Source organism: Pseudophryne corroboree, unplaced genomic scaffold (assembly GCF_028390025.1).
Source record: "Pseudophryne corroboree isolate aPseCor3 unplaced genomic scaffold, aPseCor3.hap2 scaffold_975, whole genome shotgun sequence".
Classification (NCBI taxonomy): Eukaryota; Metazoa; Chordata; class Amphibia; order Anura; family Myobatrachidae; genus Pseudophryne; species Pseudophryne corroboree.
The window spans coordinates 96,976-120,224 of NW_026970555.1; the positions used below are offsets into that span (position 1 = coordinate 96,976).

Consider the following 23,249-nt stretch of genomic DNA (forward strand, 5'->3'; position numbering starts at 1 on the left):
TCAACCCAGTTGCCTTTCGGTTACGTTTACCAAGATCTCTCCGGATTGGAAATACGTTTCATTGTTCCCTGTTGAAACAATACGTTTCTTCCAGTAGATTTCCTCGGAAGATCTCTCAGGGTAGATCTCCAGTAGATGTACAGGGACAACAGGAGTTCTTGGTAGAGAAGGTTCTCGATTCCAAATTGTCCCGGGATCGGCTGTATTTTCTGGTTCACTGGAAAGGCTATGGTCCGGAGGAAAGGTCTTGGGTCCTGGATAAGGATCTTCATGCCCCGAGGCTCAAGAGGGCATTTTTTCGGGAATTTCCTCAGAAACCTGGCTTTAGGGGTTCCTTGACCCCTCCTCAAGGGGGGGGTACTGTTTGGCGCCGGGGTCCGCTTGATGGTCTGCGCGGCCCGGCGCCTAGCAACTAGAGATGCCGTGCACGTACAGCCGCCGGCTCCCTAGCAACGCTAGACGCCGGGCGCGCTGAGCCGCACGGACCCTAGCAACGGGGACGCCACTGGCGGACCGCATTCCCCGTTGCTAGGCTTTAGGAAATTAAGATATTCACCTGCTCTCTGGCCGTGCAGCAAGGCAGCTGCACGGCATTTATTCTAATCAGCCATTAGCATTAGAGACCTGAGACAAAGAGATCTGAATTATATGAGAGCCGACCAGAGGAAACACAAATTATGCAGTCAAGTGTCCCACATTTGGGGAAATCGCAGATGCAGCACACCCAGAGTGCAATGGGTGAGCCTTGCCCTGGGAGAAGCACCTTCCTGATCATACCTGGCAGGTAAGTAGGAGTTGGGCAAGAGCTGAGGAGGGTCGCTGCTCGGGCACCCCCCTGTCAAGTGAAGGAGATCCAACTGAGGCAGCACAAGAGAACTCTCGAAAGAAGAACAAGGCTAGAGGAAGATCTGAGACACAGAAATCTGGCTTTTACCAGAGCTGACCAGAGGAAAGCACAAAAACAGTCCCCCACTACCACAAATAATGCAGTCGAGTTTCCCACATTTGGGGAAATCACAGGGGTCAGCATACCCAGAATGCAATGAATGAACCTCACCCTGGGAGAACAATCTTCATGACCATGGTATCTCCTATGCAAAATAAGTATGATTTGGGATAGGGCTGGGGAGGGCCGCTGCTCAGGCACATCTCTGTCAAGTAAAGGAGATTCAACTGAGGCAGCACAACCTAACCGTGGTTTTTTTTTCATTCTTTATACCGTCATAGTGTCATACTAGTTGTTACGAGTATACTACTATCTCTTTATCAACCAGTGTACAGTGCGGTAGTTCACGGCTGTGGCTACCTCTGTGTCGGCAGTCGGCAGGCAGTCCGTCCATCCATAATTGTATTATAATATATACCACCTAACCGTGTTTTTTTTTTCATTCTTTATACCGTCATAGTCAGTCATACTAGTTGTTACGAGTATACTACTATCTCTTTATCAACCAGTGTACAGTGCGGTAGTTCACGGCTGTGGCTACCTCTGTGTCGGAACTCGGCAGGCAGTCCGTCCATCCATAATTGTATTACAATATATACCACCTAACCGTGGTTTTTTTTTCATTCTTTATACCGTCATAGTCAGTCATACTAGTTGTTACGAGTATACTACTATCTCTTTATCAACCAGTGTACAGTGCGGTAGTTCACGGCTGTGGCTACCTCTGTGTCGGAACTCGGCAGGCAGTCCGTCCATCCATAATTGTATTACAATATATACCACCTAACCGTGGTTTTTTTTTCATTCTTTATACCGTCATAGTCAGTCATACTAGTTGTTACGAGTATACTACTATCTCTTTATCAACCAGTGTACAGTGCGGTAGTTCACGGCTGTGGCTACCTCTGTGTCGGAACTCGGCAGGCAGTCCGTCCATCCATAATTGTATTATTATAATATATACCACCTAACCGTGGTTTTTTTTTCATTCTTTATACCGTCATAGTGTCATACTAGTTGTTACGAGTATACTACTATCTCTTTATCAACCAGTGTACAGTGCGGTAGTTCACGGCTGTGGCTACCTCTGTGTCGGCAGTCGGCAGGCAGTCCGTCCATCCATAATTGTATTATAATATATACCACCTAACCGTGGTTTTTTTTTCATTCTTTATACCGTCATAGTCAGTCATACTAGTTGTTACGAGTATACTACTATCTCTTTATCAACCAGTGTACAGTGCGGTAGTTCACGGCTGTGGCTACCTCTGTGTCGGAACTCGGCAGGCAGTCCGTCCATCCATAATTGTATTACAATATATACCACCTAACCGTGGTTTTTTTTTCATTCTTTATACCGTCATAGTCAGTCATACTAGTTGTTACGAGTATACTACTATTTCTTTATCAACCAGTGTACAGTGCGGTAGTTCACGGCTGTGGCTACCTCTGTGTCGGAACTCGGCAGGCAGTCCGTCCATCCATAATTGTATTATTATAATATATACCACCTAACCGTGGTTTTTTTTTCATTCTTTATACCGTCATAGTGTCATACTAGTTGTTACGAGTATACTACTATCTCTTTATCAACCAGTGTACAGTGCGGTAGTTCACGGCTGTGGCTACCTCTGTGTCGGCAGTCGGCAGGCAGTCCGTCCATCCATAATTGTATTATAATATATACCACCTAACCGTGGTTTTTTTTTCATTCTTTATAACGTCATAGTCAGTCATACTAGTTGTTACGAGTATACTACTATCTCTTTATCAACCAGTGTACAGTGCGGTAGTTCACGGCTGTGGCTACCTCTGTGTCGGAACTCGGCAGGCAGTCCGTCCATCCATAATTGTATTACAATATATACCACCTAACCGTGGTTTTTTTTTCATTCTTTATACCGTCATAGTCAGTCATACTAGTTGTTACGAGTATACTACTATCTCTTTATCAACCAGTGTACAGTGCGGTAGTTCACGGCTGTGGCTACCTCTGTGTCGGCACTCGGCAGGCAGTCCGTCCATCCATAATTGTATTACAATATATACCACCTAACCGTGGTTTTTTTATACCACCTAACCGTGGCAGTCCGTCCATAATTGTATACTAGTATCCAATCCATCCATCTCCATTGTTTACCTGAGGTGCCTTTTAGTTCTGCCTATAAAATATGGAGAACAAAAAAGTTGAGGTTCCAAAATTAGGGAAAGATCAAGATCCACTTCCACCTCGTGCTGAAGCTGCTGCCACTAGTCATGGCCGAGACGATGAAATGCCAGCAACGTCGTCTGCCAAGGCCGATGCCCAATGTCATAGTACAGAGCATGTCAAATCCAAAACACCAAATATCAGAAAAAAAAGGACTCCAAAACCTAAAATAAAATTGTCGGAGGAGAAGCGTAAACTTGCCAATATGCCATTTACCACACGGAGTGGCAAGGAACGGCTGAGGCCCTGGCCTATGTTCATGGCTAGTGGTTCAGCTTCACATGAGGATGGAAGCACTCAGCCTCTCGCTAGAAAACTGAAAAGACTCAAGCTGGCAAAAGCACCGCAAAGAACTGTGCGTTCTTTGAAATCCCAAATCCACAAGGAGAGTCCAATTGTGTCGGTTGCGATGCCTGACCTTCCCAACACTGGACGTGAAGAGCATGCGCCTTCCACCATTTGCACGCCCCCTGCAAGTGCTGGAAGGAGCACCCGCAGTCCAGTTCCTGATAGAGATGAGCGGGTTCGGTTTCTCTGAAACCGAACCCGCACGAACTTCATGTTTTTTTCACGGGTCCGAGCAGACTCGGATCCTCCCGCCTTGCTCGGTTAACCCGAGCGCGCCCGAACGTCATCATGACGCTGTCGGATTCTCGCGAGACTCGGATTCTATATAAGGAGCCGCGCGTCGCCGCCATTTTCACACGTGCATTGAGATTGATAGGGAGAGGACGTGGCTGGCGTCCTCTCCATTAGAAATTAGATTAGAAGAGAGAGAGAGATTGTGCAGAGTCAGACAGAGTTTACCACAGTGACCAGTGCAGTTGTTGTTAGTTAACTTTTATTTATTTTAATATAATATATCCGTTCTCTGCTATATCCGTTCTCTGCCTGAAAAAAAACGATACACAGCAGCAGCCAGTCACACAGTGTGACTCAGTCTGTGTGCACTCAGCTCAGCCCAGTGTGCTGCACATCAATGTATAAAAGGCAAAGCTTATAATAATTGTGGGGGAGACTGGGGAGCACTGCAGGTTGTTATAGCAGGAGCCCCCAGGAGTACATAATATTATATTAATTTAAAATTAAACAGTGCACACTTTTGCTGCAGGAGTGCCACTGCCAGTGTGACTAGTGGTGACCAGTGCCTGACCACCAGTATAGTAGTATATTGTTGTATGTATTGTATACTATCTCTTTATCAACCAGTCTATATTAGCAGCAGACACAGTACAGTGCGGTAGTTCACGGCTGTGGCTACCTCTGTGTCGGCAGTCGGAACTCGGCAGGCAGTCCGTCCATCCATAATTGTATTACAATATATACCACCTAACCGTGGTTTTTTTTTCATTCTTTATACCGTCATAGTCAGTCATACTAGTTGTTACGAGTATACTACTATCTCTTTATCAACCAGTGTACAGTGCGGTAGTTCACGGCTGTGGCTACCTCTGTGTCGGCAGTCGGCAGGCAGTCCGTCCATCCATAATTGTATTATTATTATAATATATACCACCTAACCGTGGTTTTTTTTTCATTCTTTATACCGTCGTCATAGTGTCATACTAGTTGTTACGAGTATACTACTATCTCTTTATCAACCAGTGTACAGTGCGGTAGTTCACGGCTGTGGCTACCTCTGTGTCGGAACTCGGCAGGCAGTCCGTCCATCCATAATTGTATTATATACCACCTAACCGTGGTTTTTTTATACCACCTAACCGTGGCAGTCCGTCCATAATTGTATACTAGTATCCAATCCATCCATCTCCATTGTTTACCTGAGGTGCCTTTTAGTTCTGCCTATAAAATATGGAGAACAAAAAAGTTGAGGTTCCAAAATTAGGGAAAGATCAAGATCCACTTCCACCTCGTGCTGAAGCTGCTGCCACTAGTCATGGCCGAGACGATGAAATGCCAGCAACGTCGTCTGCCAAGGCCGATGCCCAATGTCATAGTACAGAGCATGTCAAATCCAAAACACCAAATATCAGAAAAAAAAGGACTCCAAAACCTAAAATAAAATTGTCGGAGGAGAAGCGTAAACTTGCCAATATGCCATTTACCACACGGAGTGGCAAGGAACGGCTGAGGCCCTGGCCTATGTTCATGGCTAGTGGTTCAGCTTCACATGAGGATGGAAGCACTCAGCCTCTCGCTAGAAAAATGAAAAGACTCAAGCTGGCAAAAGCAGCACAGCAAAGAACTGTGCATTCTTCGAAATCCCAAATCCGAATTCCGAGCCCACCCGCTGGCGGTGATGCAGGGCAGTCTGGAGCGACTGCTGATGCTGACATCTGGTCCGGACTGAAGGACCTGACAACCATTACGGACATGTCGTCTACTGTCACTGCATATGATTCTCTCACCATTGATAGAATGGTGGAGGATTATATGAGTGACCGCATCCAAGTAGGCACGTCACACAGTCCGTACTTATACTGGCAGGAAAAAGAGGCAATTTGGAGGCCCTTGCACAAACTGGCTTTATTCTACCTAAGTTGCCCTCCCACAAGTGTGTACTCCGAAAGAGTGTTTAGTGCCGCCGCTCACCTTGTCAGCAATCGGCGTACGAGGTTACATCCAGAAAATGTGGAGAAGATGATGTTCATTAAAATGAATTATAATCAATTCCTCCGCGGAGACATTGACCAGCAGCAATTGCCTCCACAAAGTACACAGGGAGCTGACATGGTGGATTCCAGTGGGGACGAATTGATAATCTGTGAGGAGGGGGATGTACACGGTGATATATCGGAGGATGATGATGAGGTGGACATCTTGCCTCTGTAGAGCCAGTTTGTGCAAGGAGAGATTAATTGCTTCTTTTTTGGTGGGGGTCCAAACCAACCCGTCATTTCAGTCACAGTCGTGTGGCAGACCCTGTCACTGAAATGATGGGTTGGTTAAAGTGTGCATGTCCTGTTTTGTTTATACAACATAAGGGTGGGTGGGAAGGGCCCAAGGACAATTCCATCTTGCACCTCTTTTTTCTTTTATTTTTCTTTGCGTCATGTGCTGTTTGGGGAGGGTTTTTTGGAAGGGACATCCTGCGTGACACTGCAGTGCCACTCCTAGACGGGCCCGGTGTTTGTGTCGGCCACTAGGGTCGCTTATCTTTCTCACACAGTCAGCTACCTCATTGCGCCTCTTTTTTTCTTTGCGTCATGTGCTGTTTGGGGAGGGTTTTTTGGAAGGGACATCCTGCGTGACACTGCAGTGCCACTCCTAGATGGGCCAGGTGTTTGTGTCGGCCACTAGGGTCGCTAATCTTACTCACACAGCTACCTCATTGCGCCTCTTTTTTTCTTTGCGTCATGTGCTGTTTGGGGAGGGTTTTTTGGAAGGGACATCCTGCGTGACACTGCAGTGCCACTCCTAGATGGGCCCGGTGTTTGTGTCGGCCACTAGGGTCGCTAATCTTACTCACACAGCTACCTCATTGCGCCTCTTTTTTTCTTTGCGTCATGTGCTGTTTGGGGAGGGTTTTTTGGAAGGGACATCCTGCGTGACACTGCAGTGCCACTCCTAGATGGGCCCGGTGTTTGTGTCGGCCACTAGGGTCGCTGAGCTTAGTCATCCAGCGACCTCGGTGCAAATTTTAGGACTAAAAATAATATTGTGAGGTGTAAGGTGTTCAGAATAGACTGAAAATGAGTGTTAATTATGGTTATTGAGGTTAATAATACTATGGGATCAAAATGACCCCCAAATTCAATGTTTTAAGATGTTTTTTAGGGTTTTTTGAAAAAACCACCCGAATCCAAAACACACCCGAATCCGACAAAAAAAATTCGGTGAGGTTTTGCCAAAACGCGGTCGAACCCAAAACACGGCCGCGGAACCGAACCCAAAACCAAAACACAAAACCCGAAAAATTTCAGGCGCTCATCTCTAGTTCCTGATAGTCAGATTGAAGATGTCAGTGTTGAAGTACACCAGGATGAGGAGGATATGGGTGTTGCTGGCGCTGGGGAGGAAATTGACCAGAAGGATTCTGATGGTGAGGTGGTTTGTTTAAGTCAGGCACCCGGGGAGACACCTGTTGTCCGTGGGAGGAATATGGCCGTTGACATGCCAGGTGAAAATACCAAAAAAATCAGCTCTTCGGTGTGGAGGTATTTCACCAGAAATGCGGACAACAGGTGTCAAGCCGTGTGTTCCCTTTGTCAAGCTGTAATAAGTAGGGGTAAGGACGTTAACCACCTCGGAACATCCTCCCTTATACGTCACCTGCAGCGCATTCATAATAAGTCAGTGACAAGTTCAAAAACTTTGGGTGACAGCGGAAGCAGTCCACTGACCAGTAAATCCCTTCCTCTTGTAACCAAGCTCACGCAAACCACCCCACCAACTCCCTCAGTGTCAATTTCCTCCTTCCCCAGGAATGCCAATAGTCCTGCAGGCCATGTCACTGGCAAGTCTGACGAGTCCTCTCCTGCCTGGGATTCCTCCGATGCATCCTTGCGTGTAACGCCTACTGCTGCTGGCGCTGCTGTTGTTGCCGCTGGGAGTCGATGGTCATCCCAGAGGGGAAGTCGTAAGCCCACTTGTACTACTTCCAGTAAGCAATTGACTGTTCAACAGTCCTTTGCGAGGAAGATGAAATATCACAGCAGTCATCCTACTGCAAAGCGGATAACTGAGTCCTTGACAACTATGTTGGTGTTAGACGTGCGTCCGGTATCCGCCGTTAGTTCACAGGGAACTAGACAATTTATTGAGGCAGTGTGCCCCCGTTACCAAATACCATCTAGGTTCCACTTCTCTAGGCAGGCGATACCGAGAATGTACACGGACGTCAGAAAAAGACTCACCAGTGTCCTAAAAAATGCAGTTGTACCCAATGTCCACTTAACCACGGACATGTGGACAAGTGGAGCAGGGCAGGGTCAGGACTATATGACTGTGACAGCCCACTGGGTAGATGTATGGACTCCCGCCGCAAGAACAGCAGCGGCGGCACCAGTAGCAGCATCTCGCAAACGCCAACTCTTTCCTAGGCAGGCTACGCTTTGTATCACCGCTTTCCAGAATACGCACACAGCTGAAAACCTCTTACGGCAACTGAGGAAGATCATCGCGGAATGGCTTACCCCAATTGGACTCTCCTGTGGATTTGTGGCATCGGACAACGCCAGCAATATTGTGTGTGCATTAAATATGGGCAAATTCCAGCACGTCCCATGTTTTGCACATACCTTGAATTTGGTGGTGCAGAATTTTTTAAAAAACGACAGGGGCGTGCAAGAGATGCTGTCGGTGGCCAGAAAAATTGCTGGACACTTTCGGCGTACAGGCACCACGTACAGAAGACTGGAGCACCACCAAAAACTACTGAACCTGCCCTGCCATCATCTGAAGCAAGAAGTGGTAACGAGGTGGAATTCAACCCTCTATATGCTTCAGAGGTTGGAGGAGCAGCAAAAGGCCATTCAAGCCTATACAATTGAGCACGATATAGGAGATGGAATGCACCTGTCTCAAGTGCAGTGGAGAATGATTTCAACGTTGTGCAAGGTTCTGATGCCCTTTGAACTTGCCACACGTGAAGTCAGTTCAGACACTGCCAGCCTGAGTCAGGTCATTCCCCTCTTCAGGCTTTTGCAGAAGAAGCTGGAGGCATTGAAGAAGGAGCTAACACGGAGCGATTCCGCTAGGCATGTGGGACTTGTGGATGCAGCCCTTAATTCGCTTAACAAGGATTCACGGGTGGTCAATCTGTTGAAATCAGAGCACTACATTTTGGCCACCGTGCTCGATCCTAGATTTAAAGCCTACCTTGGATCTCTCTTTCCGGCAGACACAGGTCTGCTGGGGTTGAAAGACCTGCTGGTGACAAAATTGTCAAGTCAAGCGGAACGCGACCTGTCAACATCTCCTCCTTCACATTCTCCCGCAACTGGGGGTGCGAGGAAAAGGCTCAGAATTCCGAGCCCACCCGCTGGCGGTGATGCAGGGCAGTCTGGAGCGACTGCTGATGCTGACATCTGGTCCGGACTGAAGGACCTGACAACGATTACGGACATGTCGTCTACTGTCACTGCATATGATTCTCTCAACATTGATAGAATGGTGGAGGATTATATGAGTGACCGCATCCAAGTAGGCACGTCACACAGTCCGTACTTATACTGGCAGGAAAAAGAGGCAATTTGGAGGCCCTTGCACAAACTGGCTTTATTCTACCTAAGTTGCCCTCCCACAAGTGTGTACTCCGAAAGAGTGTTTAGTGCCGCCGCTCACCTTGTCAGCAATCGGCGTACGAGGTTACATCCAGAAAATGTGGAGAAGATGATGTTCATTAAAATGAATTATAATCAATTCCTCCGCGGAGACATTGACCAGCAGCAATTGCCTCCACAAAGTACACAGGGAGCTGAGATGGTGGATTCCAGTGGGGACGAATTGATAATCTGTGAGGAGGGGGATGTACACGGTGATATATCGGAGGGTGAAGATGAGGTGGACATCTTGCCTCTGTAGAGCCAGTTTGTGCAAGGAGAGATTAATTGCTTCTTTTTTGGGGGGGGTCCAAACCAACCCGTCATATCAGTCACAGTCGTGTGGCAGACCCTGTCACTGAAATGATGGGTTGGTTAAAGTGTGCATGTCCTGTTTTGTTTATACAACATAAGGGTGGGTGGGAGGGCCCAAGGATAATTCCATCTTGCACCTCTTTTTTCTTTTCTTTTTCTTTGCATCATGTGCTGATTGGGGAGGGTTTTTTGGAAGGGACATCCTGCGTGACACTGCAGTGCCACTCCTAGATGGGCCCGGTGTTTGTGTCGGCCACTAGGGTCGCTAATCTTACTGCCCGTCAGCAGCTATTCTAATGTTGCTGCCAACGGGTGCGACATGTTTATTTCAGCTCGCTACCCCCAGGGGAAACAAGCTGAAATGTGTGCAAAGAGACCCATTTGGGCAACCAAACGGTGTCTTTTCATGATCGCGCCCATTACTTTATTCAGGTTTAGGTGCTTTGTGCACCTAAACCAGAGTGTAATGGGCGCAATAATTGAGGGCATTTGAATTTCCCTTATATGTGTGTGTGTGTGATATACACACAGACACACATACTGTATTTCTTTATATAATGGACACCTCAGTTTCTCAGTATTCTATTTCTATTCATTCATGTCCTGCCCCCTACTCTGTCAGACCCCTTCCCCTCTACTTTTCTGACCCCAAACGCCACTCATTCTTGTTGAGTGCTGGTGGGCCCATTCAGAATTTTGCTATGGGGCCCACAAAGGTCTAGTTACGCCACTGGGCAGGGTTGTAGAGGAGGCGGTGCAAGGCATCCTGGGAACAGTCAAAGCTTTAGCCTGTTGGTGCCTTGGATCAAGATCCAACTCTACACCCCGATGTTAGTGTAGTGCCTTTTGGGGTTAAGGTTTTACAGAAAGTTACAGGTTTTTTTAATTTAGTAAAATATGCCCCATTTTAAAGATAGGGCATTTACATTTGTTGCACCTGTTGCAGTACATAGCAGCCTGCAGGGCATGTACAGTGGCTTCATTTGGGTGCACATACATTGCCGGCTCCTGGTCGCAAACTGAAATTATTGTGTGTAAGTGGAATTAGCGGTGTTTATGTCATACAGGGGGGTGGGGGAGGTTTGTGGTTGGTGGGGGGCACGCTGTGTGATTATTATCCTGCATCTATACATACATGCGCTAACACCTGGACATACACTGATGTACCCACACCTAATATCCATACATACACGCCCTGACACCTGGACATACACCAACATTCCCACACCTGCATCTATACATACACATGCTGACACCTGGACATACACCAACATACAAGCACCTGCATCTATATATACACGCGCTGACAAATGGACATACACCGACGTACCCACACTTGCATCTATACATACATGCACTGACATCTGGACATACAAGCACCTGCATCTATACATACACGCGCTGACACCTGAACCTACACTGACGTTCCCACACCTGCATCTATACATACACATTCTGACACCTGGACATACACAGACGTACCCACACCTGCATCTATACATACACGCGTTGACACCTGGACGTACACTGACGTACACACACCTACATCTATATATGCATGGATGCAAATGTGGGTACGTCTGTATACGTCCAGGTGTTAGCATGTATATGTATAGATGTTAGGTGTGGGTACATCAGTGTATGTCCAGGTGTCAGCACATGTATGTATAGATTCACATGTGGGTAAGCCGGTGTACGTCCACGTGTCAGCATGTGTAGGTATAGATGCAGGTGTGGGTACGTTGGTGTACGTTTAGGGGTCAGCGTGTTAATCTATAGATGTTGGTGTGTGTATGTCAGTGTACGTACAGATATAGGTGTGTGTATGTATGTATGTATGTATGTATGTATGTATATGTATAGAGGAAGGTGTGATACATACATATAACACATACATGATAGATACATACATATATCACACACACGATAGATAGATAGATAGATAGATAGATAGATAGAACACATACATACAAGATAGATACATACATACATACATGATAGATACATATATATATACACACACATACGATAGATAGATAGATACATACATATATATATATATATCACAAACATATATGATTCATACATATATCACACACACATACATGATACATACATGAGAAAGACCTGGGATGTTGATGAGGCCAGGGCCCCCTGCTGATGTTGCGTTGAGGAAGGCAGTGTTCCAGGGCGGATGCCAGTCGGGGAGAGCGCCGCGCAGCCCGGGAAAAATACTGCTGAGGAGCTACATCTGGAAGAGCCCCTGGGAGGGAGAGTGCCACATGCCCAATCCTGCGTGGCAGACTCTGCAGGCCTGCACATGGGAAGGGAGGTCTCTGGCCACACATACTCACCCTTCTGCTGAAGCCCCGCTGCTGTCCCCATCAGCGCTCTCCAGCGGGGAGCGTTGCCAGGATGAACCTCAACCTGTGAGAACTATCTTCATGATCAAGAGATCTCATATGCAAGATAAGTATGTGTTGGGATAGGGCTGGGGAGGGCGGCTGCTCGGGCACACCCCCGTCAAGTTAAGGAGATTTAACTGAGGAAGCACAAGGGAACTCTCGTCTGGGGACAACAACTGCAGGGAGACCACATCTTTTCAGATGAACATGGGAGGGCGGAAGGCTGCCTAATACTGAAGCACCCTCAGACATTAAACCATATGCAACAACTATTGCAAGCATTCCTGGGGGAAGGTCTGCAGCAGACGGATTTGCATACGGTGATGTCATCCAAGCAGTGGGCCAAAGTTGGCTGGAACCCTCATCTGTATATGAAAAGAGAAAAGGGGCATGCAGGGCATGGCGGCCTTTTGCGGCGCTTGTATAACCCCAAGTTTGCATTAAACACCCCCACCCTCTTTCGGTGTGGGGCTCATGTTGGCCATGCCCAAGCCCCTGAAGCATTCAAGCTGATTTCTTGCAGCAGCTGGGCACTGTAACAGCTTCAGAGCTGCTCTACAAGACAAGTAAAAGGGTGTGGGCCCTGCAGCACCACCTGTAGTTTGCATACACACATATATAGGACAGCATCTCTTATATGCCCCAGGGTCAATAAAATAGTATCCTTGTCTAGGCTATCCATCCCCTCAGATAAGGTATTTGTCCATGCCGCTACAGCACTACACACCCAGGCCGACGCAATTGCCGGTCTGAGTAAGGTACCTGAATGTGTATAAATGGACTTCAGGGTAATCTCCTGTTTGCGGTCAGCACACTCTTTGAAGGTAGCCGTATCCTGGGACGGGAGGGCTACCTTCTTGGATAAGCGTGTTAATGCTTTGTCCACCCTAGGGGAGCATTCCCATCGTAACCTATCCGTTGATGGGAAAGGATACGCCATAAGAATCCTTTTGGAAATCTGCAGTCTTTTATCTGGAGACTCCCAAGCTTTTTCACATAACTCGTTCAGCTCGTGTGAGGGGGGAAAGGTTACCTCAGGCTTCTTTCCCTTGTACATATGTACCCTCTTGTCAGCGACAGGGGGTTCCTCTGTGATGTGCAAAACATCTTTTATTGCCATAATCATAAATCGAATGGATTTTGCCAATTTTGGCTGTAACTTTGCATCATCGTAATCGACACTGGAGTCAGAATCCGTGTCGGTATCTGTGTCAACAATCTGGGATAGTGGGCGCTTATGAGACCCTGACAGTCCCTGCAACATAGGATCAGGCATGGGTTGAAACCCTGACTGTCCCAAAGCTTCTGCCTTGTCTAATCTTTTGTGCAATGAGTTTACACTAGCATTTAAAACATTCCACATATCCATCCAATCAGCTGTCGGCGGAGACACCACATTCATTTGCTCCCGCTCCTCTCTAATATAGCCTTCTTCCTCAGACATGTCGACACACGTGTACCGACACACTACACACACAGGGAATGCTTTTTCTGAAGACAGTTTCCCCACAAGGCCCTTTGGAGAGACAGAGAGAGAGTATGCCAGCACCCCCCCCAGCGCTATATAACCCAGGAATAAAACAGTAACTTAATGTTTGCCCAGTAGTGCTGCTGTATGTAATTTGCGAATTATGTGCCCCCCCCACCCCTCTTTTCAACCCTCTTGTCTAACGTGGTATAAGCAGGGTAGAGTCCGGGGAGCTTCCTCTCAGCTGTGCTGTGGAGAAAAAATGGCGCTGGTGAGTGCTGAGGGAGAAGCCCCGCCCCCTCGGAGGCGGGCTTCTGTCCCGCTTAAACTGTAAAATTGGTGGGGGCTTATACATATATAAAGTGCCCAGCTGTATATATGTTATATTTTTGCGAAAGAGGTTTATATTGCTGCCCAGGGCGCCCCCCCTGCGCCCTGCACCCTTACAGTGACCGGAGTATGTGAGGTGTATGGGAGCAAAGGCGCACAGCTGCAGTGCTATGCGTTACCTCAGTGAAGATCATGAAGTCTTCTGCCGCCTCTGAAGTCTTCTTTTCTTCTCATACTCACCCGGCTTCTATCTTCCGGCTCTGCGAGGGGGACGGCGGCGCGGCTCTGGGACGGATGGCGAGGGTGAGATCCTGCGTACCAATCCCACTGGAGCTAATGGTGTCCAGTAGCCTAAGAAGCAGGACCTTGCAACTCAGAGAGTAGGGCTGCTTCTCTCCCCTCAGTCCCTCGATGAGGGAGTCTGTTGCCAGCAGTGCTCCCTGAAAATTAAAAACCTAACAAAATACTTTCTGTCAGAAAGCTCAGGAGAGCTCCTGAAAAGCACCCAGTCTCCACTGGGTACAGTATCAAACTGAGTTCTGGAGGAGGGGCATAGAGGGAGGAGCCAGTGCACACCCAGAACTAAAGTCTTTCTTAAAGTGCCCATGTCTCCTGCGGAGCCCGTCTATCCCCATGGTCCTTACGGAGTCCACAGCATTCTCTAGGACGTTAGAGAAAATAGGATTTTAATACCTACCGGTAAATCCTTTTCTCTTAGTCCGTAGAGGATGATGGGCACCCGTCCCAGTGCGTACTGTGTCTGCAGTTATTAAATGGCCCTTAACTCCAGAACATTTATGTGGAGATGAAAACATCCAAGGAAGACTTGACCATCTTCCTTGGATGTTTTCCCCCTGTGTGACTGCTCTCCAGCCTCGGAGGGTTGCATCCGTGGTCCCTAGGATCCCGTCCTGGATCCCGAACCATCGCCCCTCTAGGTGGTGAGAACTGTGCAGCCACCAATGGAGTGAGATTCTGGTCTTGGAAGACAGGATTATCCTCCGGTGCATGTGTAGGTGGGATCCGGACCACTTGTCCAACAGGTCCCACTGGAACACTCTGGCATGGAACCTGCCAAACTGAATGGCCTCGTAGGCCGCAACCATCTTCCCCAGCAACTGAATGCATTGATGGATTAACACTCTTGCTGGTTTCAGAATTTGTTTGACCAGACTCTGGATCTCCAGAGCCTTTCCACTAGAAGAAAACCTCTTCTGTGTCCAGTATCACTCCCAAAAACAACAACCGCGTCATTGGGACCAACTGCGATTTTGGCAAGTTTAGGAGCCAACCATGTTGTTGAAGAACTGTCAGGGAGAGTAGATGTTTTGCACCAACTGGTCCCTGGATCTCGCCTTAATCAGGAGATCATCCAAGTACGGGATAATTGTGACTCCTTGCTTGCGAAGGAGAACCATCATTTCCGCCATCACCCTGGTGAAAATCCTCGGAGCCGTGGACAGACCAAACGGCAACGTCTGAAATTGGTAATGACAATCCTGAATTGCAAACCTCAGGTAGCTTGATGCAGTGGCTAAATGGGAACATATAAGTAGGCATCCTTTATGTCTACCAAAACCATGAAATCTCCTTTATCCCCCGGACTGGAGATCACTACCCTGAGAGATTCCATCTTGAAATTGAATTTCTTTAGGTAGAAATTAAGGGATTTCAGATTTAAGATTGGTCTGACTGAGCCGTCCGGCTTCGGGACCACGAAGAGGCTTGAATAAAAACCTTCTCCCTGCTGACTAAGGCTGATTTGAACAATCGGTGAGGGGGAACGTCTTGAAACCCCAGTTTGTACCCTTGGGACACTATTTGTAAAACCCACGAGTCCAGGTCCGAATGAATCCAGAACTGACTGAAGAGTTTTAGACGTGCCCCCCACTGGTGCGGGCTCCTGCAAGAGAGCCCCAGCGTCATGCAGTGGATTTGGCAGAAGCAGAGGACGATCTCTGCTCCTGCGATCTTGAAGAGGCTACAGACCTCTTCCCTCTTTTCCTTTCTCTACCTGCAAAGAAAGGGGAATCTTAACTTCTTGCATATCTATTGGGCCGAAATGACTGCGTCAGATAATGATGCGTCTTCATCCGTTGAGAGGGAACATAGGGCAAGAAGGATGACTTACCTGCGGGAGCAGCCGAGATCAAATTAACTAGGCCGTCGCCAAACAAGGCTTCACCTTCATAGGGAAGAGACTCCCTTTCTTCTTGGAGTCAGCATCAGCATTCCCTTGGTGAATCCACAATGCCCTCCTATCCGAGACTGCCATGAAATTGGCCCGTGAGCACTTGTGCCCGGTGTAGGATTTTTAAATATGTGTAGTTTACTGTATGCAAGGGTTTAAAACCTTTTAGGAACTGAGCTCTAAGGTGTATTACATGTAGTTTAAAAAAAACAAAAAAGGTTTATTTTATGGCAGTAGTTTCCAAACTGGGGTTCTTGCACTGGTAGCATAGTTTGGTGGTCCAGGACCAATTAAAATTATTTATACTTTATTAAATTGGCAAAACCATTCCCTCACAACATAACTGAACCTGAGGATGACATGCTATAAACACAATTTACTTAATTTTATATTTTTTTCTGAATTTATCAATAAAAAAAACTTTGGCCTAGGGGTGCCGTGAAACAAATTTTGATACTCTAGGGCAGGGGTGTCAAACCCATGGGCCGCATGCCGCCCCCAATGCATCCTTTTGTGGCCCACAGGCCGGGGTCCGGCAGGGGTCCGACAGGGGTCCTTTTGTGGCCCGATCACCTTGCTTAGAGCGAGGGCAGGAGAGTGCAGCCAGAGTCTTTGCTTTCTATGTGCGGCACCATCTTCCCGAAGAGATCACCGGGAAGATAGTGCCCCTTCCACTGGCTACAGCACAGGTATACTGGGGTGGGGTAGCAAACTGGGGGCCCCAATGGGCCCCTCCAGCAGTCCCTCTACCAAAACACGTCTTTTGGTGGTTTTGCGGTGTTGTTATAACTACATGGTGACGATACTGTAGCACAGAGATTTTCAACCATTTACAACTCACGTCACACAGAACAAGATTTAAATATTGACAAGGCACACTGAAATATAATGGTGATGCATGGTGCAGTATCGTGTCCTAGGATGTCATGTCGCAGCTTCTCCATAGGTAACGCCTGAACAGGCCCGGTGACAGGGGGGACAAAGGGGACACTTGTTCAGGGCTCCAAGTATTAAGAACAGAAATAATGGGGCCACAGTGCCAATATTGCTTTTTAAAGTGTATCCACCAACTGCTCAATTTAAGCAGGAAAACAATTAACAGGCCAACTAAACCCTCCCCCCTCCTTTTACCCCATCACTTTGTCCAGTCCCTGTGGTCCATACTGTATTGCCATTATTATGCATGTTGCTGTGCTGGCCCTTTTCTGAATGTCCCTGCCACCGCCACCGAAGAGCTGGATAGCCCAGTATGAAAACCACCTGCCGGCCTCACTGACGGTCCGAGTCAAAGGCTCCATTTTTTTTTAAAGATCCCTCTGCCAAGTTAAGGGGGGGTTGAGGGGGCCCCAGAGATATCAGTGTACTTGGCCCCAAGATTTCTGTTGCTGGCCCTGACCCTCAGGGGCGTATCTACCCCTTGGCCAGGATGGCACTTGCCAGGGGCACCATCCAGCTGTGCCAACCGTGGCTAAGGGATAGAGTTCTGCAGTCTCGAAAAGGGCGCTATGGCAATCAGCGTGGGACTGACCAATTAGACGGTGAGGGAAGGATACTGAAATTGTCCCAACCCTGTTACAGTTTGAAACGCCCCTCAACTGCTGTCCACTGCTTCACTCCTAGCTCTGCCCCTTTGAAATTATTAATCCCTACCCCCCGGTAGGCGGAGTTCTCCAGGCCCATACTCAGGAGTCACCACTGCTGTACATTATGTGCCGGTTGTAGAGGCAGAGCGGGGAACATCAGAGAACGCCACAAATTACACAGTGGGCAAGGAGATGGCTGGAGACAGCTGCACAGCCATGCCTTGCAAGTTCGAGAGAGCTGTTGAATTTCAGCACTTCAAGTCAGAGCCTGCCCCCTGCTGCCCAAGCAGTCCGTGACAGTTAGTGTCGAGGAGGGGGGGATTTGTGCATGTGTGCTATCAGTGTGTGTGTGGGGGGGGTGGGGGGGTGGAGGATGTGTGTGACTGTGAGGGAGCTGTCAGTGTCAGTGGGGAGAGGAGCAGGAGGGAGTTGTCAGTGTGTGGAAGTGATGAGAGTTGTCAGTACTGGGGAAATGTGTGTGTGTGTGTGTGTGTGTGTGTGTGTGTGTGTGTGTGTACTAGATTTAGGAGTGTGTGTTTGTGAGAGGTTTCAGTTGGGGAATTAGAGTTCATACAGTAATTAAATGTTTTCATATTGAGAACTACATCTCCCAGCATATACAGTGTGCTGGGGATGCTAACAAGCTTTATTTAAAAGTTTAAAAAACATTGCTTTTATGACTGCAATGGTTAAAAAGGGAGAGCTATAAATCAATTTATCAGTGAATGATCGCAGTTTGAGCTGTTACATTTTACTGAACCACCTATCCCTCCACACTCACTACCTGTCCTCAGGATACATTTACCATCCCGGCAGACGGTATACCGGCGGTCATTTGACCGATGTTGGAATCCTGACACCACTTGGGAGACTGGTGCCGGCACACAGACAGCCAACATCCCGAAGGCGAGTATTGGAGGGAGGGTTAGGACCGGGGGAGGGGGTGTTAGGGAAGGCACTAGGAGGGGGGGGGGGGGTTAGTCCTAGCTGCCACCCCCTGAGGGTTAGCCCTATCCGCCACCCCCCCAGAGGGTTAGGATTAGGATTAGGTATCATGTGACTGCTGGAATCCCGAGCGCCGGATGCCATACCCAACCCCCTTTACTTTTTCAGGCATTTCTATCTCTCCTCTCTCTATGGTGTTCCGATTGCCCACTTTCCCTTGTGCTTTTCTCTCTCTCTCCTTTGTTTAGAGCATCAGTTTCTGTAGTCCACTTTATCCTTATTTTTTCCAGTGTTTCACTATCTCTCTGATGTAATGAGGATGTATGGTCTAGAGGGATCAGTAATGCATTGTACTGTATAGAGGCGTCAGGGATGTAGCGTAGGGTATAGAGGCGTCAGGGATGTAGCGTAGGTTATAGAGGCATCAGGAATGTAGCGTAGGGAATAGAGGCATCAGGGATGTAGCGTAGGGTATAGAGGCGTCAGGGATGTAGCATAGGGAATAGAGGCGTCAGGGATGTAGCGTAGGGAATAGAGGCATCAGGGATTTAGCTTAGAGAATATAGGCATCAGGGATGTACTAGCAGGTATATAGAGGTCAGTGTACTGTATAGAGGGGTCAGTAATGCAGTGATGGTTATAGAAAGGTCAGTGATGTAGTGTAGGGTATAGAGGGGTCAGTTATGTAGTGTGGGGTAAAGAGGGGTCAGTAAAGATACTAAGCTGAAGTACTTAGAACACTTCTTGAATTAAGACACAACCTGCAAGAAAAAGTATGCAATATGGGTGAAAAGGCAAATGTCAGAGGTCTGATACCAGTGACCAGCTCCACACCTTGCACCACATAGCGTTATGTTAAACTGGGATATGTTCTTTTTTGGTGTGTGTGTGTGTGTGTGTGTGTGTGTGTGTATGTGTGTGTGTGTGTGTGTGTGTGTGTATGTGTGTGTGTGTGTGGGGGGGGGGGGGGGTGCCAAAGGAAATTTTTGCTATTGGCTCCTTTGGTCTAGAACCAGCCCTGATCACAAAATATTTTTGTCTGAGCAGACTGGACACTGATCAGCGTTGGCTCATTCTCAGCCCCCCACCCAGCCTCTGCTACCAACAGACTGCTATTAGCTAGTTAACCTTCTGCCTTCCCTATCTATGACACAGACTGCTGCTAATGCTACCAGAATGTTCCCAGTGGCTTCACACCAACAGTGAATCCCAGCCGATGATGTAGGGCAGCGTGTGGGGGAGGGGGTCAGTTGCTGTGGCTCCAACATGGTAACCGCCAATGGACTGCAATGCTTTATCGAAAGGGGGGGCGCCAGTCCCTTACTTTGCCAGGGGCGCTTGGACCCCTAGCTACACCTCTGTTGACCCTAACCGATACCCCTAAACTAACCATAATTCCTGCAGTAAAAATCCATGTTTCTATGTATATAGGGGGTCATTCCGAGTTGATCGCTTGCTGCCGTTGTTCGCTGCGTAGCAATCAGTTGAAAAAAAATGGCTAATCTGTGCATGCGCATGCTCCGTAATGTGCATGCGCATCGTACGGGTACAAAGTCCATTGTGGTTTTGCACTAGTTCTAGCGATTATTCCAATCACAGAACAGGCCACAAGGAGATTGACAGAAAGAGGGCGTTTCTGGGTGTCAACTGACCGTTTTCAGGGAGTGCTTGGAAAAATGCAGGAGTGGCAGAAGAAATGCAGACGTGGCTGGGCATTCGCTGGATGGGTGTGTGACATCAAAAGCCGTCCCTCGGTTGTTAGAATCAACGCACACGAAGTGTAACTACAGTGCTGGTCTTATTTTGAAACGATTTTGCAGGCGCTCTGCTGCTCAAGTGTTCGCACTTCTCCAAAGTGAATATACACTCTCCAGTGGGCAGCGACAATGCGTTTGCATGGCTGCTAAAAACTGCTAGCGAGCAATCAACTCAGAATGACCCCCATAGTGTATTGCAAGAAAATATCTGTAAATCCAATGGTACCGTAAGTGCGGTATATACTCGCACTTCTTTGCGGGGTGAGAACATCTCCCCTAAGTGAAGTCAGCCCTATGAATAGAGTTTGTGTGATCCCTGTGCAGCAGTCACAGAAAGGGTTCATCTCTGCAGTTTGTCACTCAAATTACATTGCTGCATTTTTTCTAGAAGTGGATCTGAGAGCTGTTACCCGCAGACCAGCTACAATAATTATCCTGGGTACTCACTAGACCAGTGGTTCTCAAACTGCACCCTGGGGTGCCTCAGGACACTTGCAGGGGTGCCTTGGATTGGTGGTCCAGGACCAATTCAAAATATTTATAGTTAGTGTTATAGGCAAAACCAGTGCTGTTGGCTGGCAATCATAACAGATGTGCACAAGCAGAAGCAAATCCTGTCCCCTACCAAAGGGCCAGTGCTAGGGTGTTTGGCGCCTCCCTGCAAACTATTAATTTGGGCCCTCTCTCCAATACTTAATAAAGGGACAGTGCGCTCCTTAAAAAAAGAAGGTGTGGTATCACAAGGAAGGGGCATGGCCACTAGAGATGAGCGCCTGAAATTTTTCGGGTTTTGTGTTTTGGTTTTGGGTTCGGTTCCGCGGCCGTGTTTTGGGTTCGAACGCGTTTTGGCAAAACCTCACCGAATTTTTTTTGTCGGATTCGGGTGTGTTTTGGATTCGGGTGTTTTTTTCAAAAAACACTAAAAAACAGCTTAAATCATAGAATTTGGGGGTCATTTTGATCCCAAAGTATTATTAACCTCAAAAACCATAATTTACACTCATTTTCAGTCTATTCTGAATACCTCACACCTCACAATATTATTTTTAGTCCTAAAATTTGCACCGAGGTCGCTGTGTGAGTAAGATAAGCGACCCTAGTGGCCGACACAAACACCGGGCCCATCTAGGAGTGGCACTGCAGTGTCACGCAGGATGTCCCTTCCAAAAAACCCTCCCCAAACAGCACATGACGCAAAGAAAAAAAGAGGCGCAATGAGGTAGCTGTGTGAGTAAGATTAGCGACCCTAGTGGCCGACACAAACACCGGGCCCATCTAGGAGTGGCACTGCAGTGTCACGCAGGATGTCCCTTCCAAAAAACCAGAACCACTAGCCATGAACATAGGCCAGGGCCTCAGCCGTTCCTTGCCACTCCGTGTGGTAAATGGCATATTGGCAAGTTTACGCTTCTCCTCCGACAATTTTATTTTAGGTTTTGGAGTCCTTTTTTTACTGATATTTGGTGTTTTGGATTTGACATGCTCTGTACTATGACATTGGGCATCGGCCTTGGCAGACGACGTTGCTGGCATTTCATCGTCTCGGCCATGACTAGTGGCAGCAGCTTCAGCACGAGGTGGAAGTGGATCTTGATCTTTCCCTAATTTTGGAACCTCAACATTTTTGTTCTCCATATTTTAATAGGCACAACTAAAAGGCACCTCAGGTAAACAATGGAGATGGATGGATTGGATACTAGTATACAATTATGGACGGGCTGCCGAGTGCCGACACAGAGGTAGCCACAGCCGTGAACTACCGCACTGTACTGTGTCTGCTGCTAATATATAGACTGGTTGATAAAGAGATAGTATACTCGTAACTAGTATGTATGTATAAAGAAAGAAAAAAAAACCACGGTTAGGTCACTGGTATATACAATTATGGACGGGCTGCCGAGTGCCGACACAGAGGTAGCCACAGCCGTGAACTACCGCACTGTACTGTGTCTGCTGCTAATATATAGACTGGTTGATAAAGAGATAGTATACTCGTAACTAGTATGTATGTATAAAGAAAGAAAAAAAAACCACGGTTAGGTGGTATATACAATTATGGACGGGCTGCCGAGTGCCGACACAGAGGTAGCCACAGCCGTGAACTACCGCACTGTACTGTGTCTGCTGCTAATATATAGACTGGTTGATAAAGAGATAGTATACTCGTAACTAGTATGTATGTATAAAGAAAGAAAAAAAAACCACGGTTAGGTGGTATATACAATTATGGACGGGCTGCCGAGTGCCGACACAGAGGTAGCCACAGCCGTGAACTACCGCACTGTACTGTGTCTGCTGCTAATATATAGACTGGTTGATAAAGAGATAGTATACTCGTAACTAGTATGTATGTATAAAGAAAGAAAAAAAAACCACGGTTAGGTGGTATATACAATTATGGACGGGCTGCCGAGTGCCGACACAGAGGTAGCCACAGCCGTGAACTACCGCACTGTACTGTGTCTGCTGCTAATATATAGACTGGTTGATAAAGAGATAGTATACTCGTAACTAGTATGTATGTATAAAGAAAGAAAAAAAAACCACGGTTAGGTCACTGGTATATACAATTATGGACGGGCTGCCGAGTGCCGACACAGAGGTAGCCACAGCCGTGAACTACCGCACTGTACACTGGTTGATAAAGAGATAGTAGTATACTCGTAACAATTAGGATGACACTATGACGGTATAAAGAATGAAAAAAAAACCACGGTTAGGTGGTAGGTATATAATAATAAATAATACAATTCTGGTCGGACGGACTGCCTGCCGTGTGCCGACACAGAGGTAGCCACAGCCGTGAACTACCGCACTGTACACTGGTTGATAAAGAGATAGTAGTATACTCGTAACAATTAGGATGACACTATGAC

General features: G+C 47.5%; 1 non-coding gene and 1 pseudogene across 1 annotated transcript; both read right to left on the bottom strand.

Annotated features, from left to right (window-relative positions):
- Positions 1–637: 637 nt before the first annotated feature.
- On the bottom strand, positions 638–792 carry LOC135048518 (U1 spliceosomal RNA; annotated as a pseudogene).
- A 152-nt stretch (positions 793–944) lies between these two features.
- LOC135048517 (U1 spliceosomal RNA) lies at positions 945–1,108 on the bottom strand. The gene has a single exon (XR_010240368.1). It is a non-coding gene; the product is annotated as a U1 spliceosomal RNA (small nuclear RNA).
- Positions 1,109–23,249: the final 22,141 nt, after the last annotated feature.